This window comes from Rattus norvegicus, chromosome 4, assembly GCF_036323735.1.
Source record: "Rattus norvegicus strain BN/NHsdMcwi chromosome 4, GRCr8, whole genome shotgun sequence".
In the NCBI taxonomy this organism is placed as follows: domain Eukaryota; kingdom Metazoa; phylum Chordata; class Mammalia; order Rodentia; family Muridae; genus Rattus; species Rattus norvegicus.
This window is the reverse complement of record NC_086022.1, coordinates 64,240,228-64,256,588: the sequence shown is the minus strand read 5'-3', so window position 1 is coordinate 64,256,588 and position 16,361 is coordinate 64,240,228. Positions and strand designations below refer to the sequence as shown.

Sequence of the window (16,361 nt, the reverse complement as noted above, 5' to 3'; positions counted from 1 at the left end):
CTCGAAGGCCTTCCACACAGCATAAACATTCTCACTTGGGTTCTTCCCTTTGGCTGCAGATGTTTGGCTGTAGAGGACTTTATTGAGGAATTTTGAAGGCACAAGAAGACTGCTGCCATTCAAGAGCCCGTGAGCAGTACTACCCTGTGGGTAGGCTATTCAGAGGTCTGGTAGGATAGTGAGTGCCTCCCAGGAAATAGATTTGTAACTTTAGCTTGGATTTTGGGGGTAGGAAAGAACCCAAAATCCTCATAGGTTTTAATTTGAATTTTCTATTCTCAGTAAATGTAATTTTCCTCTTTAAGTTATAGTATTCCTACTCTTAAAATTATTCTATTTACATTATAAAATCTCAAGCTGTATTTTACCTTTAAGATAGGGATTCCTTTCTACAGCGTAGCTTGTCACAGATTCCTAATCCACCTCTCAGCTTCCCGGTGATAGGATTACAAGGGTGTGTCTGCAGGCTCTAAAGCCCCCCCCCCTTTTGTTCCTGTTTTGTTTTTTAATCACCCATCCTTAGAGTTAGGCTTCATATTATAACCAAGGTAAGTTGACGTCAGTGTAGACAGCATAATCTATGCACGAATTAACTCTAGTCTAATCTAGGAAATGTTGTAAGTGCGTGAACAACACCAATTAGGAGCACAAGCTCTAGAAAACTACAGACTGGTCCATACCCAAAGGTCTACAATTGGCTCTACGGCTGCAGAAACTTCTCTCTAGATAAATGAAGGAGTAGTGAACTTACATGATTGGTTTGGCTAGAAGATTTGGTTCAGATCTTTTCATCCTGGTGTTTATGGGGTCTGAGAATCTGACAAACTCATCATGGTGATATGTTATAGATCTGAGATTTGGATTCAGGCCTCTGAGTGTTTAATAAAAGACTGAGGCCTGGCTAGAACAGTAGGTTGTGAGCACCATCAGAATATGGTAATGGGCAACAGTATGGCGATCCGTTTGCATGAAGTACCTACCAGATCACTTACAAGGACAGAGTAGAGACTGTACCACACAGGTCACAGAACAGGCCTTATGGCTGCTTTTGTGCCTCCTTGCTAATAAATATTTGTGCATGTGGCACAACTTAAAGTCTGAGACTTGCTTGAGTTTTAACTTATCAACTGGTATTGAGGCGAAGTGTAGGACCTACATTTAAAAAATTGGAGATTATTGGCATCCACCTTAAGGAACTTAAGAACTGTATTCAGGAAAGTTAGTTTGGGTCATCCTATAACAGGCAATTGTTTTAAGTCTAAACAGGTCTCTTCCTCCTCCTCCTCTTCTTCTTCCTCCTCCTCTCTTCTTCTTCCTCTTCCTCCTCCTCCTCTTCCTTCTCCTCTTCCTCCTCCTTCCCCTACCCTTCTATCACCCGCTCCTACCAACCAACGACTTCTCAATAATTCCAGAGAAAGAGAAGCAGAACATGGAAAAAGAGATTGGTAAATAAAAGAAATATCAAAATGAGACTTGAAAACAAACAAAATAGGGTGAAATCGTCACCAGAATAACAGGAAAATATTTTTCCTAAAGCTAAAAGTTAGATTTTTATATAACAGATAAGCCCAGGAAGAGTTCATCAGAATGATTATAGGTTTCTATGATACTAGTGAATGTAAAACTGAAATAAAAGGAGGAAGACATGTCTACTCCTTAAGTATGGAGAACATTTTAATTGTAGATATAAGGGAGAAAGCAGGCAGAAGGAAGAGTATGGGCTAAACATGGCGGGCAGACTAAACTGGACCATGAGATGAGAGGGGAAGGAACGCAAGAGACGAGCCATGACCAAGGAGGCCCAGGTCAAGAGGTCGAGAGATCAGCATAACCAAAGTGACTGAGTTCTGTAGGGATCAGGACTGGGGAAGGAAAGCTGAAGGCCCAGCCCTGGGAGGGAGAGGTGTGGAAGTGGGTGGGCTGAGGAGTGCTGGGCGGAGCCACAGGTAAGACTTGGCCCAGGTTTGCAAGCTAACAACTAGATCATATTCTTATACAGTTTTGAAATACTGACGTTAAAAGGAAGGGAAGGAAAGGGGGAAAAAAATTCAGGCACCATACAAATACTCAGTAATCAAGATGACGTCAGACTTTCTAAGATCAACACTGGAACTGGGAGGTAATGAAAAAATACAAGTAATGTCTGGGGAATGTGTAGAATTGTCTTTACGGTCTAGAACTCTACACCCAGCCAAATAATTATTAAAGCGCGTGGTATAAATAGACATAGATATACAGAGATAGACATACAGATACACCCAATACACAGCAAGTACATCGCTAACAGGCATAGAGTCCTCGTTTAGACCCACAAGGAAACTAAATGCAGAATAAAACCCTGGCAACCATGTCTCCACGCTGCATCTGTCTCCTCTACTTTGGGTTCAGTTCCTACAGTGTGTAGACATGTTGATCACTCCAGGAGTGTCCGTCTACAAACTGTTGAGACCCCACTCATTTCGTTTCCCTTCAAAGCTGTAGGCACAAAGGTCAGAGTAACTGAAGAATCTAATAGCTTTTATAGCTTCTGTTCCAAACCCCCACAAAATGTCTCTATTCACTGTCCTAAGCTTGCAGTCACCTTAGAATCCAAGACACAACAGGCCACCCAGGATGAGGTCACTCCCAAGCAGAAGCAATCATCTCAGGGAAACTGGATTGTCCCCTCGAGCAATAAGGACTTCTTCCAGCCATCTTGCAGAACCAGAACTGAGATAATGATCAACCAGACCACACCCTGATGAAAACTACTTAATAAGGTTTATATCTTGCCCCTTGCCCCAGTTTCTTCTAAAGCTCAAGTCACTACTCTGAGGATGTGCTGAGATTCTTAATCTTGTCTCTATTCTGTAAAATAAAACCCTTTCCTGTCTTTTAACCATTCCTTCCACATGCTTTCTTTAGGATTCAGTAGTCACCCTTGCCGTATATGGACCCCCACCACCGGCCTAGAATTCCATTACACTAGGACAATTAAGTTCTTAAAGATCTTCTCTTCACTGAACACTTATCTGGGAATTTTCTGGGTGATCTTCTCCATCAAATCGGTGTATAAAGAAAGAGGGAGAGTGGGAACCAGGAAATGGAGGGTTCAAATTTCCACCCACATACGAAGGAAATTCCTTTCCTTCTTAGAAAGGAAATTCCTAAGATGACTGAGAAGTGAAGACTTAGAGTGGCAAGCTGTGCAACAAACCTAGAAAAATTTAAGAAGTTTTCAGAAAAGATTCCTTTGGAAAGATAATTACTGACAAATTTCTCTATGTGTTTATCTATAATAATAATAATAATAATAATAATAATAATAATAATAATAATAATAATAACAACCATCATCATCTCCAACGGGTACTCTTGGGGAATTATTAATAACAAAAACTAATCTGCTAAGAGAAATAGAGTGATTATGAAATTGTACGGGAAGTAAGAGGGAAGTAAGTAGTCATAAAAATAATTGAAAGTAATCAGATGCGGCCATCTAGGAGCAACCTGAACAATGATATAGAAAGAAATAGGGTAAATAGTAAGAGTATTCTAATAACCGTAATTGTGTGTGTGTGTGTGTGTGTGTGTGTGTGTGTGTGTGTGTGTGTGTGTGTGAGTTTCCATTTATCTCAAATAAGACCCCAAAAGTGGAATTTCTGGGCCTAAGGTTAGGTATAAGGCTGCCTTTGTGAAACATTGTCAAATTGTTCTCCAAAGTGAGTGTGCCACCTTTAACTTTTTCAAGGAAGGCAATTGGGATTTTTCTAATACAACATAAATATACTTTTTATGAACACTTTTTCCTATAAAAATTTTACTTTTTATATTATACCATTTAATCAATATGTGTACAGTGGTTCTACTCAAGATTATATTATTCAGTGACATCATGAACATATTAGTTAAATTATGTCCTTAGATATCCACATAATGACAAAATGAGCCAATAACACGTTTCTTAGAACACACTTCTCAATGGGGACCTCCCCCAAGTAGTACTGAATAGCTTTCAAGGGAAACAACAACAAAATCCCACGAAACACTACAAAAGAGAAAACAAAAATTTTACTGGTAGAAAAGAGAGTAATTACCATGGCAGGCAACTTCCTTTAAATAATAATACTTGTTAAAAGAAAATGAAATGTCTTCAGTTCCAAGAAAAATATTTTATATCCAGATAAACTAATATTAAAGTATATACACTAAATAAAAAACAAAAGTATCCATTTTACTGAAGCTCAAATAATTTCCTGCTGCAGATTGTGTTTTATGGAATTTCTAAAGAATAAATAAGAATATGTATGCAGGGGTTGGGGATTTAGCTCAGCAGAAGAGCATTTGCTCAACAAGAGAAAAGCCCTGGGTTTGGTACCCAACTCTGTGTTGGGGTGGAGCCCGTGCCCAGAAATGATGAATGATATGCTAGAAGGAGCATTGGTGGCTCATTGTAAGTATTGGCTATTTTAGTAGGTAAGTAGGTAGGTAGGTAGGTAGATAGATAGATAAATAGGCAGGCTGGCAGATAATAGATAGATGGTGGATGATGCACGGATGGGTAGATGAATGAATGGATGGATGGATGGATGGATGGATGGATGGATGGATGGATGGATGGAGCCAGCAACTATCCTCTTGGATTTAAAACCACAGAGCATAGAGATTATTAAACAATGATAGCTCACAGATGAATAGAACAGATTTAAAAGTTGATTAAATCTCTGCTTTGTCCTACTTTCTTGTTAAATTTTAAAACAGAAACAAAGCCAGATATGGTGATACATACCTGTCATTCTAACACTTAGGAGTATGAGGTAGGAGAATCTCACTTTTGAGGCTGGGCTGGAACTTGCTGTACATCCCAACCCAGCTCAGCCTAGCCAGGAACTAATTAGTAAGATTATTTCTCTAAATAAATGGGCATTTAAAGAAATTAGGAATGGAATGTTCACATCTCAAATAATTAAAGGAAGTAAATAAAAATAAAGGAGAACAAGGAATCAAAGAATATCCATGGAAAAGAAAAACTAAAATATTAGAATTAAAAACTAAATTACTTTGTATCTAAATTGTTTGAAAGCCTGCCTCTGTGGTGGCCCACACTTACACGGAGGCAAATGGATCTCTGAGTTTGAGGCCAGCCTGGCCTACAGAGTGAGTTCCAGGACAGCCAGGGCTACACAGAGAAACCTTGACCTTGACTTGGAAAACAAAAAGCAAAGCAAACAATTTGAAGTATTAGAAAAATACCTTGATACCATTTAATGAAGAAAAATTAAAGTTAACAGGAATAGATTTGAATACTCATTAAATGAGAGTTGAAAGGGTTTAAGCAAATTAAAAACCATCAAGTAAAAGCGTTCTTTTTTTGTTTATTGTAAAATCTAGTTTTAAAAACAGCAAGCTTGGGGGTTGGGGATTTAGCTCAGTGGTAGAGCGCTTGCCTAGGAAGCGCAAGGCCCTGGGTTCGGTCCCCAGCTCTGGGAAAAAAAAAGAAAAAAAAAAAAAACAGCAAGCTTGGGGTTGGGGATTTAGCTCAGTGGTAGAGCACTTGCCTAGCAAGCTGGGTTCGGTCCACAGCTCCAAAACAAAACAAAACAAAAAAACAAAAAACAAAAAACAAAACAAAAAAAACCCCAGCAAGTTTAAAAAAAATCCCAAACCAATCTGTGTCAACTCATTTACTGATATGATATTCATTAACCAGCAACACTTTTTCTTTGTCCAGATTTAAAATTCTCTTTTTGTGTGTAATTGTAGAAAGGCTTTGCCATTTACCAAAGGAACCTCCTCCTCTAACTCTTTCTCTTCCTCCTCCTCCTCAGCCCAATTCTGTTCATCTAAAGAACTTTTCTCATTGTTAGTGTGCCTCTGTTCTTATGTTCTGGTTTTGGTTTTTGTTGGGGTTTGATATTATTATTATTATTATTATTATTATTATTATTATTATTATTATTTATTGCCCTCAGTCCTTTCCTGACAAATATCAAGAGTTTTCAAAAATATTTACAAAGTATCTCTTGTTTTTCTTAATAAAGTTATATATAGATACAACATCTATCTAATCCCCAGCTTGTCCCCTCTGTACACAAGCCGGAAGAGCCTTGCTTGATCATGGCTGTGATATTCTTTACTAAGTTTCTTTCACACATGTTGAATGGTACCCTTTTCCACATTAGACTCCGGGTGAATCAAGGTCTCTTTATATAGCAGAAGGCCAGCCCAAATGGCACATGTTTGCTTTATCAACCTCTGTAAAGTCCGGTGGTAATTTATATTGATTACATAAGAAGAAACTCCATCCCCGGGACAACATGTTCTTTCAGCTGCTGAACCACACCTGTAGAAATGCTAACTCACATCTGGTTCCATAAATCTGTTCTTTCTGATTCTCCGGGGAGATATTTTTATGTAAACTATATAGCTACATGTGGAACAGAAAAGACCAAAACAGATGTGCCAAACTGAGTAACCATTCCCAACCCGCCTGAGCTCTTATTTTCCTCCCCTGACTCTGATGGCCTCCTGTTTAAAAGTAGACGCAATCCTTGTCTTAGGAAAGGTTTACTAAGGCTGAACTAGTCATTTCAGTATATTGTTACTATCAGATTTAAGAAAGGCTTCTTAGTTAAGATATTCTTTGACTTAATGATGTGTACATTTTTGCTCCCTTCATCCCTCCCCCCCCAACAGTTAAGGTATGGATACAAAGACACGTTTCCTTATCTTAGTATAGGTTCGTCTTTATTCAGGCACCTACACATATTAGGTTCCATCTCTACACAGTATCTATTCAAGTGTTGCAAATGAAGTAACGGAACCCTTGAAGGTAGCTCATTTGTATCCAACATCTGAACTACCCTTAGCTTTTTCTTCTCCTTCCGCAAGGGATCTGTCAGTGGAAGCGAAGATTAAAGAAGCAACCTTGAAGGAAAGTACAGCAACGAGGTTGTGCTGGAGGCTAGAAACCTTGGAAGTTGGTTTAAACAACTGCAGAGTTAAGAGAGACCACAGCTAGTTTAAGCCCTCCACTAGAAGGGCCAACATCACAGGAAGGCGAGCCACTCACCGATGCCACCAACTCCTTCAAAGGTATCAACTGCTGTTAATTCACAGTCCAAAAATAATTGGAAAGATCAACATATGGATGGCTAACCTTGAAATAATTTCTAGAAAACAAGCACTTCTATGGCTTATTTGTTAACAGTGGGTACTTTTTTTTTTTTGAATGAAGCCTTGATTTCAAGATGTGAGGGAAACATGGATGCCCCACCCCCACCTCACCCCACTCCCTCTTCCTTCTTCACCACCACCTCCTCTTCCTCGTTTCTTCTGTTAGTGTCCAACCTTTCACAAGTAACCTTAAGAAGCCGTACAAGCGTGAAAAGTGAAACTTAAAACAGCGCATCCATGTACACCTCTTCATGTTTCGGTGTCCGTCTGTGAGGGGACGAGGGTGATGTGGGGGTGTGCGTGTGGTCCTGGGATGGCTAGCCTCAGTTATGGGAAGAGTACTAGTGCCTCCCATCAGGACGGAGCAGGCAGCGGACTCTACTGGTGGTCTCAAGGGAACCAAAGACCAGAGGAGACCTAGGGCACTTCAGGTGGAAATTCCTCAAGAAAATGGCTTGTGCAGCAAAGCATCTGTTCAAGAAAGGGGTTGCATTGTGTGGTTTTCCTTTGTGTGTCAGAGGCCCAGCAATAGCTCCCCAATGTAAATGTTTAAAATTTCCCATAAAAAAACAAAAATCATTGATCCAAGAGCCTTGGAAAACAAAGGACACTGAATAAAAACTAAGATCCATATAAAGCATGGTGTTTCATTAATAATACCGTAATAATATCATTTCATGATTTGTTATAAATAGAGCATAGCTGAAGTTAACAGTGGGTGGAATTTGGTGCAGGGTAGGAGCATTCTGTAATATTCTTGCAACTGCACACCTAAACGTATTTCAAAATAAAATTTTATTTAAATAATAAAAAGACCCACCCATATGATTGCTTATGCAAGCTTAACACACTGTTTTCCAACATGATTATATTCTATACTTTTAGAGTATTTTAAAACCTGAATGTATTCAGCTATAAGATATTAAAATCACAGCGATTGCCAAGCATGAGAATAACTCACATCAGTGATCTCATGTGTCAGGACTTCAAATGCAGACGAAAGACATATTAATAAAATCGAGTGCGACAAGACTCTGAAGATTTTATAGTTGCCTGGCTGTGTGTGCTGGACACATATGAAGATGCACACTGATGTTTGTGTTGGGGAAAAAAATCCTGGATCAGATGCTAACCTGTCTTAACCATCCCTTTGCAGCAGAGTTTCTCCAAAGATGATTGCTAATATTGTTTTTAGTTCTTACACATGTATGTGTTGGCGGTGTCCGTGTGCTCTTATCCCTTGTGTGTAAGCAAACACACAGTAGCTCTGCTGCCCGTGCACATAGATACAACTGCACATGGAAGCCTGGAGTTGACATTCAATGTCTTCCTTGATCGCCCTTCACTGAGCCTAAAGCTTGTTGATTCCTGACAGTCTGGCTTGCCAGTTTGCCCTGGGAGATCCCAGTCCCCATCCTGAGCACTGGACTTCCTGGCAGAAGGCACATGGCACAGCTGTCTTGCATTTATGTGGGTACTGGGGATGCAAACTCTGATCTTCGCCCTCACAAGGCAAGTGCCTTATCCACCGAGCCGCCTCTCTGGCCCGCACCTGTTACCACTGATTGTTAAAGACAAGAGTAAAACCAGAACCCTAATGTTGTGTGTGCATTGAATTATGTGCTTTGAATCAGCATATGGTAGGCTGTAAACACATGCAAGTCACGTGCCAACTAAAAAAGAATGTAGGTATATAGAGGAAATGATCTAAGACAGCATCAGCAGTGACTGTGTAGCTGTCTGTGTTTTCTAGATCTCTGTATTAAACATGCACAGCGCCCTTTACACACTTTTCAACAGGGAGAAGAGAAGTCTGATCCTGGGCTAAGAGCTCCCCCCTCCCCCACAACCAAGAAGTCTGTTGAAGCTGTCATATGAGGAACGGCTGCTGGAAACCTCAAATGTGTCATTTCAGTCTAAACCGAATATTATTTGACTTACTCCCGTTGCCTAAGCCAACCGGGGTCTTCAGATTACCAAGGGAGAAGGAAAGAAAGCATGTCTGGGCTTGAAGACACCCTACTGCATGGAGTCCTTCTCTGTGAAAGCTCGTTGCTCCCTATGTGAAGAGTTACAGAGAAGAGTTAGGCTAAAGGAAGCTCATAGTCGGCCACTAAGAGGCCATCAGAGTCCCACAGCTGTGGTGAGAAGGAAGGTCCTTACCCAATAGGCTACTACCTGGAATCTGAACCCACCACAAAACGTGAGCCCAGGCATCAAAAGCTTGACCTTGGCCCAGAGACGCCTGGAAAAGGAATTATTGGGCTGCACCCACTCCTGGTGCACCCACTCCCGTGGAAAGAATACCTGATGTATGTTCAACAGCACACGCAAACGCCAAAATACGGGGAGACACGGAAGTTTAATGAAATGGAAAAAATATAATAAAACAACCACTGAAGCCCTACACTCCTCACTTCCTATTTATACAAACACAGATGGGCAAGCAGCTGCAGGCCAGCAGATCCAAGTGACATCAGACCTCAGGTCGACAGATAGACATTGCCATCCCACCGTCTCCATGGCGGCATACCATCATGGAGGGTATGGGGAAGAGCTTTGGACCATCGCTCTCTATAAGAGGATATTTGTAAACAATGTGACTAAAGCAGAGGGTGGCCCAGTGGCCACAGGACATTTGTGACCATAACCTCAATGGGAGAAGAAATAGAAATCAAGAGGAAAAGACACTAAGGAGGAGCAGGAAGGAGTCAGGGAGGAAAGGGACAACTGCAGCAGGACCTATATCCTTCCTAAATTACCTTATTTTATTCTCCTGCATTCATTAATTTTAAGGGTGCTTGATAAAAGAAGAGGAGGAAGACATTTTTTGGTTGAAATCTCCAAGTATATACATAACGGATGAGAATGGCTCCTTGCAGCCGACATGGCTCTGGACCATTGAGTACTTCAGACAGCTACCAACTGATTTTCTGTCATTTTCAAAGGGATCATGTTCTTGTTTCTCCCCTTCTAGCTACAGGGGAGCTTAGAATGTCCTTGGGCAACCTAAAGACTATCATCTACCCTGACAACTGAAATGATTTTTCAGAATAACCTAGAACTTGCACATGCCTGGTCACAAGTGGAATCAGGTTTGAAGAGCTGGCAGATGGTCTACTTAGTAACTGCTTTCTGTGTAAGCATGAGAAATCGCATTTGGACTCCTGGTACCCCTGTAAAAAGTCAAGCAAGCACCCCACACCTATAAGATCAGCACTGGGTGGGCAGAGACAGGCAGATCACTAGAACCCCTGGTGAGCCAACAGTGTTGAATCAGGACACTCCAGGTTCAGTGAGAGACCCTGTCTTAAAAAAAAAAATTGTGGAAAGCAACTGAGGAGATAGCAGCTGTTTACCTGTGGCCTACACACACACACACACACACACACACACACACACACACACATACACGCATACACACATACACACACATACATCACACACACATACACACATACACACACACATACACACATACACACACATATACACACATACACACATACACATATACATACACACTCACACACATACACACACACACACACACACTCAGAGACTTAAGTAAACATTTATTCTACATTTTTGCCTCAAAGTTTATTTCTACCTATGTTAAACCTACAGCAGTCATTGTACACACAACTTTAAAAGCATAATCAATGCGGACCACTAAGCCATAATAAAGATACAGTTAGCCTTGAATATAATTTATTTTGAATATAATTTATAATATATTGTTATCATTTTCAACTCTGGTGTACACATATGTTCACATACAGAAAGTATGCCCTGTGAGAGCCAAGATACATATACATAATAACTGTATATAACAGCTATAGGCACTTTTGCGGTGCAGGGACTGCTCTAACCCCTGAGTAGAGAGAGGTGCAGAGATGGTGGACAGATCAGCCTCGGCTTACTTGAGACCCTAAGCAGCTTGTAGCATCGGCGCTCCACTCTGAAGTGGTATCTATAGCATGACTTTGACTCAAAAAAAAAAAAAAAAAGAGAGAGAGAAAATTACATTAAACAAACAAAAACAAAAAGTTGTACCACAAAGTGGAGTGTGGAGGGTGGAAAGAGGGAAGTCCGTGGGCAGGTTCTTAGAAAGGAAATGTAAATGAATCAGAATAGAAGTACTTTTAAAGAAAGACACTGAAACAGTGGGTCGCTGAAAGGGGTTTAGGGAGGAGAGAATCTAAACTGTAAAGGGGATGACCATCCCTCCCAGTGTGCCTGGGGCACGCCCAGCCTGGGACTGCTATTCTAGGGAAGCTATTAATAGCTCTTCCTGCCCCCCAGTTTGGAGGATAATTGGCGATAGCTCTGGTCTGAAGCAGAGGACTGACGGAAAGGATCGAAACTGGGACATACATGGAGAAGGAAAGGGAAGAGGGGCACGGTGCCGCAGGAAGTAAGCCGGAAAAGGAGACAGGACACAAGCCGCGAGCTGTGGCAGAGCAAACGCAGATAAAGCGAAGAGGGCACCGAAAGCATTTACCCTTTAAGCTTGAATAGAGAAGACACAGAAGAAACGAAGACTCAAAATGATTCATAGCACAAATATGTGTAGGCTCCTAATATTTTCCCCTGTATTGACACGGTTACTGGCCGAGATCAGCCTTTGTAAATTTGACTGAAAATGGCCATCGTCTGTCTCCTTCTAGCCCTTGCAGACGCCCACACAGCCCCTGCGGTGGCTGTCTCCCAGGCTGCTCCAGGATAGCTCACCTCTCTCTCTCTCTCTCTCTCTCTCTCTCTCTCTCTCTCTCTCTCTCTCCCTCTCTCTCCCTCTCTCTCCCTCTCTCTCCCTCTCTCTCCTTCTCTCTCCCTCTCTCTCCCTCTCTCTCCCTCTCTCTCCCTCTCTCTCCCTCTCTCTCCCTCTCAGACGGGGCTTCAGTTCAGCCTTCCCACCAGCCCCTCCCCCACTCCTGATGGCCGCATACCAGACTGTCTGCACTGTGGTTTCTCAGCCTTCCACAGATAGGCCACAGCAAGCGATGTTGTGCCTCAGTGCGTCATTTCAGAGACCTCTTTTGACTTTTCACCAGATCAGAATTCCATATTGTGAAAGGCTGAAAGTAAATATCAAGGGCAAGTTCAAAAGGTCAAGCGACTTCTAGCAAAACTGTGTCCCAGACCTAGAGGGAAGGCAGAATCCAGTCAGCAGTTAGGGTCTTCTGCAACTGGACTTTCAGAATACTGCTGCATGGGTTTCTACCCCGATTTTAAATTGGGGCATATTCTGGGTTTAATTCATCAGTTGGGTTTCTAACCCCTTCACCCCAAACTTTTGGGTCTTTACAGAGACTATCAAGTTAAAGAGGGGTCATGAGCGTGGGCTCCTATACTGTAAGTTTTCTAAGAAAGGGGATGGAGACACAGGCAAGGCGCATACAGAGAAAATGGCACAGGAACATGGACCAGACTATCTAGTTGTGAGGGAACAGTTAGAGCATAGCCTTCCTCACAACCATAGAAGGAACCGAACCTGGGGATGGTTGGCCTTGGCCTTCTCATCTAGAACTATGACAAAACTGGCTTCTGTTTGTAGTGCTCTGTTAAGGTAGGTCTTAGAGATGAATATCCAGGTATAATCTGGCCAAAGCCACAGTTAGGAGAAGTTGAAGGGACTGTTTAATCCATTCCCCAGCTTTCTCTGAGGAGACTATGTGTTATCTTAGAATTATCTGGAAGAGCGGGCGTTCTTTGCAGGAAGAGTAGACTTTTAATCATTTGTGCTTCAGTTTCTCCAATGAAATTAACTACTAGACTTGCATTCTTAAGTTCTGATTGTGATTGATTATAAAGTTAAAGAGCGATCGAAAAAATGCGGTGAGGTGGGGGCAGAAGATCTAATTTAAGTGGAGTCTGACAGGTAGCCATGCTCTTGAGAGTGGCTAGCAAGGCAAGAGAACCCCAACTTCAGCAGGGCAGAGGTAGAGCCCTCAACAATGTAACCAGTCCTCACACAATCAGCTCTGTCTTTTAAATACCTAAATTTGACACAATGGAATGGAATGCCAAAACAGCTACAATGTTTGTCCAAGCCCTCCAATCCTTCAGTACCTAATTCTAAGATGTTTCTTTCCCTTTGGTCCGGCAGAGAACCCATTTGCTGACATCTTTTGGGCTTCCAAGGAGAGAAGGCACAAACTCATTCCTGCAGCCAGCTTTTTGCTTCCTCCTGGTTGCTACAGGCCAAAATTCTCATCCTGTCTGCCTCTAAGCAGAGCTTCTGACTTGAGTCAGTAGTGTAAGGAATGGCGTTAAGTTCTGCTTCCTTATATGGCAGGGAGTGACAGTGTGTTCGTCTGTCTAGCTGAACTGCAGTATGGCTCAATGACAAGTCCTAATGATTGGTTACGGAAACCTCGTGCTCTGCCTTCCATCCCTTTCCCAGGAAGACAGAACAGACAGCCGTGGGGTTGGAATCAGGGAGTGGCATTGATTCCTGCTCTGCCATATGCCATGTATGTCACTTGGGGCCAGCTATCTGATTTACTTTGCTGTTCTCCGATGACCTCTGCTGAAAAGGCGATGACATACAGCGAGCCAGTAGGATAACGGATTGAAATCACTTATTTCTGTAACCATCCTGGACCTATAAGACCTCAAGTTAACCAGCAGCCCAGTGCTGGTACCATCTGTGTGTGTGTGTCTGTCAGTCTGTATGTCTGTCTGTCTCTGTCTTTCTGTTTCTGTCTCTCCCTCTCTGTCTCTGTCTGCCTGTCTCTCTCCCCCATCCTAGCCCATTCATCTTCCTCCTCCCTCCCCTTCCTTCTTTTCTTTTCATATCCAATTCCAGGTCTAAAACATTGAAAAAAAAAACCCTATCTATCTATAAACAATGTAGCCTTAGAAACAATAAAATCCTTTAACTGCATTACATAAAGAATTCTTAGCCTATAAAAGGCAGCAACTCCAGGCCCATTAAAAGTTGGGATGAAGAGGACAGTGGAAGCTGTCTTCTGCCCAGCAGGGAGAGCCACACTTCCTAGACAGCCCCAGTTAGAATGTGCGCTTGCCAACTTGAATGGGGATGTCCTAGAACTCGTATTTGCTGACCTTTGCCTTCCTTCCTGGAAAGCCCAAAGCGGTACAGAAGTCAACCTCGTTTCTTCCATCTACATGAAGGTTAAGGAGCAGCAATATGGGGAAGTGTGTGGCAAAGGGTAGGGGTTGGAAAGGGACTCACAGGCTTGCAGAGAGCCTTCCTAGGCAATCACAGTAGATAACCAGCAATATGTAGTCCATAACTGGTACAAACCAATCCTGTTCAAAGCAGTTTGGAGTTAGTACTTCTAACATCACATGCAATTCCATTGTATAGACTCCACAGATATAACATCATCAGAGGTCTGATACTAGCAGAATATAGTGAGCTAATTAGGAAGGGGCAAATTTTTATATTTTTAATATAATATTTTGATATATACAAAATGATGAGCTTATAAGGTCAACTTTAAAATACTGGTCATATTTTACAACTAGCTCTCAAAATTCTTGAAAGTTTAACTTTTCCAATTTGGGGAGCTACACTGAACTTGGAAAGAGAGGACAGTGACAGAGAGGGGGGATGCGGGTAGGTGGGGGGAGACAACAAGGGGAGCTGGTCCTTTTTAGCTTCTCTTCTACAGGCCCCGCCCCCACATGCACACCAGAAGCACCTGCTCTTGTAAAGCAAATATCCTTTGTGCAAAACCAGAAACCAATCCTGGCCATTTTTTTTTCTTCAGTTTTTTCCATTAACTTTTTTTTAATGTATTTGTGTGGGGAAGGGGCATGCGCCATGGCACATGAGTGGAGTTCGGAGGACAATTTGCTGGGGTGGTTTGATACGCCATGTGGACACCGGGAACTGAACCCAGGCTTTCAGACTTGAAGGGAAGTGCCCTCACCCACAGTACCAATCCTCGCATTCTTATTGGACCAAGCCAATCAGAGGATAAATTAAGCTGTAAAATCTTTAGTGAATGTCGTATGTGTATTGCGTGCTCAGAATATGGTGCATTCTTTCTACTCTGAGCCGCCGAATGCCAGAAGAGTCTTGAGGTGAACTCTTTGCCCTGCAACACCAAACTTGCCCTTGTTGCCCAAATGCTCCTGAAGGGGCCTCCTAGGAGAGCATCTAAGCTAGGGACTATGCAGGTTCCAGCTTTGGGGAAATTGAAGGCATGGAGTACAGGTTGTATCTCATCTGGGATTTGTTATCCTTACTACAAAAAGGAAAGGAAAAAGGACACGAGGACAGACAGACACACACACAGAGAGAAAGAGACAGAGAGAGACAGACACACACAGAGAGAAAGAGACAGAGAGAGTCAGACAGACAGACAGACAGACACACACACACACACAGAGAGAGAGAGAGAGAGAGAGAGAGAGAGAGAGAGAGAGAGAGAGAGAGAATATACTTTGTTTTTCCTGCTAAGGGAACTAGCTGAAGTAACTGATCTTTAAAGTTGCTCAAAGACATAAATAAAAAGAAAAATTCTCAGAGTTGCTCCTCCCCCAAGGCCTAAATTCCACTTAGTAACAGTGGCTGGAACGAGACGTGGAAACACCATGAGAAATTTTATTCTTCCCACATTTCCAGTGCAAACCTTACAAAAGCAAACACTGGAAATCTCATCAGCAAGCTTGACCTTATGGGAGTGATAGTTCTGTGCTTAGCCAAAAAAAAAAAAAAAAAAAAAAAAAAAGTAAAAGAAAAAGAAAAAAAAGGGATAGAGGAAGATGGAGGAGGTTCAGATAAATACTTCAGCACATTTCCAAAGAGGCTTGGCTAAATGGAGCATTTGGGATACACAGCTGTAAGTTTTAGGGGGGACATCAGCTAAACAAAAAATAGGTTTCTGAGGAATAATGAACTCCATCATGTGCCATGAGTTGCTGTAAACACCAGTGACCAGAATTATTTCTGAGGCAGGATGTTTCATCAGAGCCTGGAAGGAGCTTTTACAAACTGCAGATGCCTGGACCCGACTCCAGCAAGACCTACTGAATTAGAACACCCAGGGCTGGGTCAAAAGGCTCTGCAATTGATCTGGTTGTGATGCTGCCTGAGAACCACTGATGCAGGCAGACTGAACCCGTGAATCTCTGAAGAGAAGCATCTTCTCTTATTGGAAACTGCTTGGAACTTCAAAGCTGTGTGGTCCAGAATCATCTCCGCCACTAACAAAGGACACGGCCTTGGT

The 16,361-nt window shown here is 42.1% G+C and overlaps 1 protein-coding gene across 11 annotated transcripts in view; it reads right to left on the bottom strand.

Moving 5' to 3' along the window:
- Positions 1-16,361, bottom strand: part of Cald1 (caldesmon 1) — a 181,180-nt gene that overhangs the window by 157,497 nt on the left and 7,322 nt on the right. For 2 of the 11 annotated variants that reach the window (XM_063285625.1, XM_063285632.1), the window contains exon 2: positions 12,105-12,233. The exons of the other annotated variants lie outside the window; for them this stretch is intronic. The gene's annotated coding sequence lies outside the window, so the exon portion shown is untranslated. The remainder of the gene's footprint in view (positions 1-12,104; positions 12,234-16,361) is intronic. 11 annotated transcript variants of the gene reach the window in all.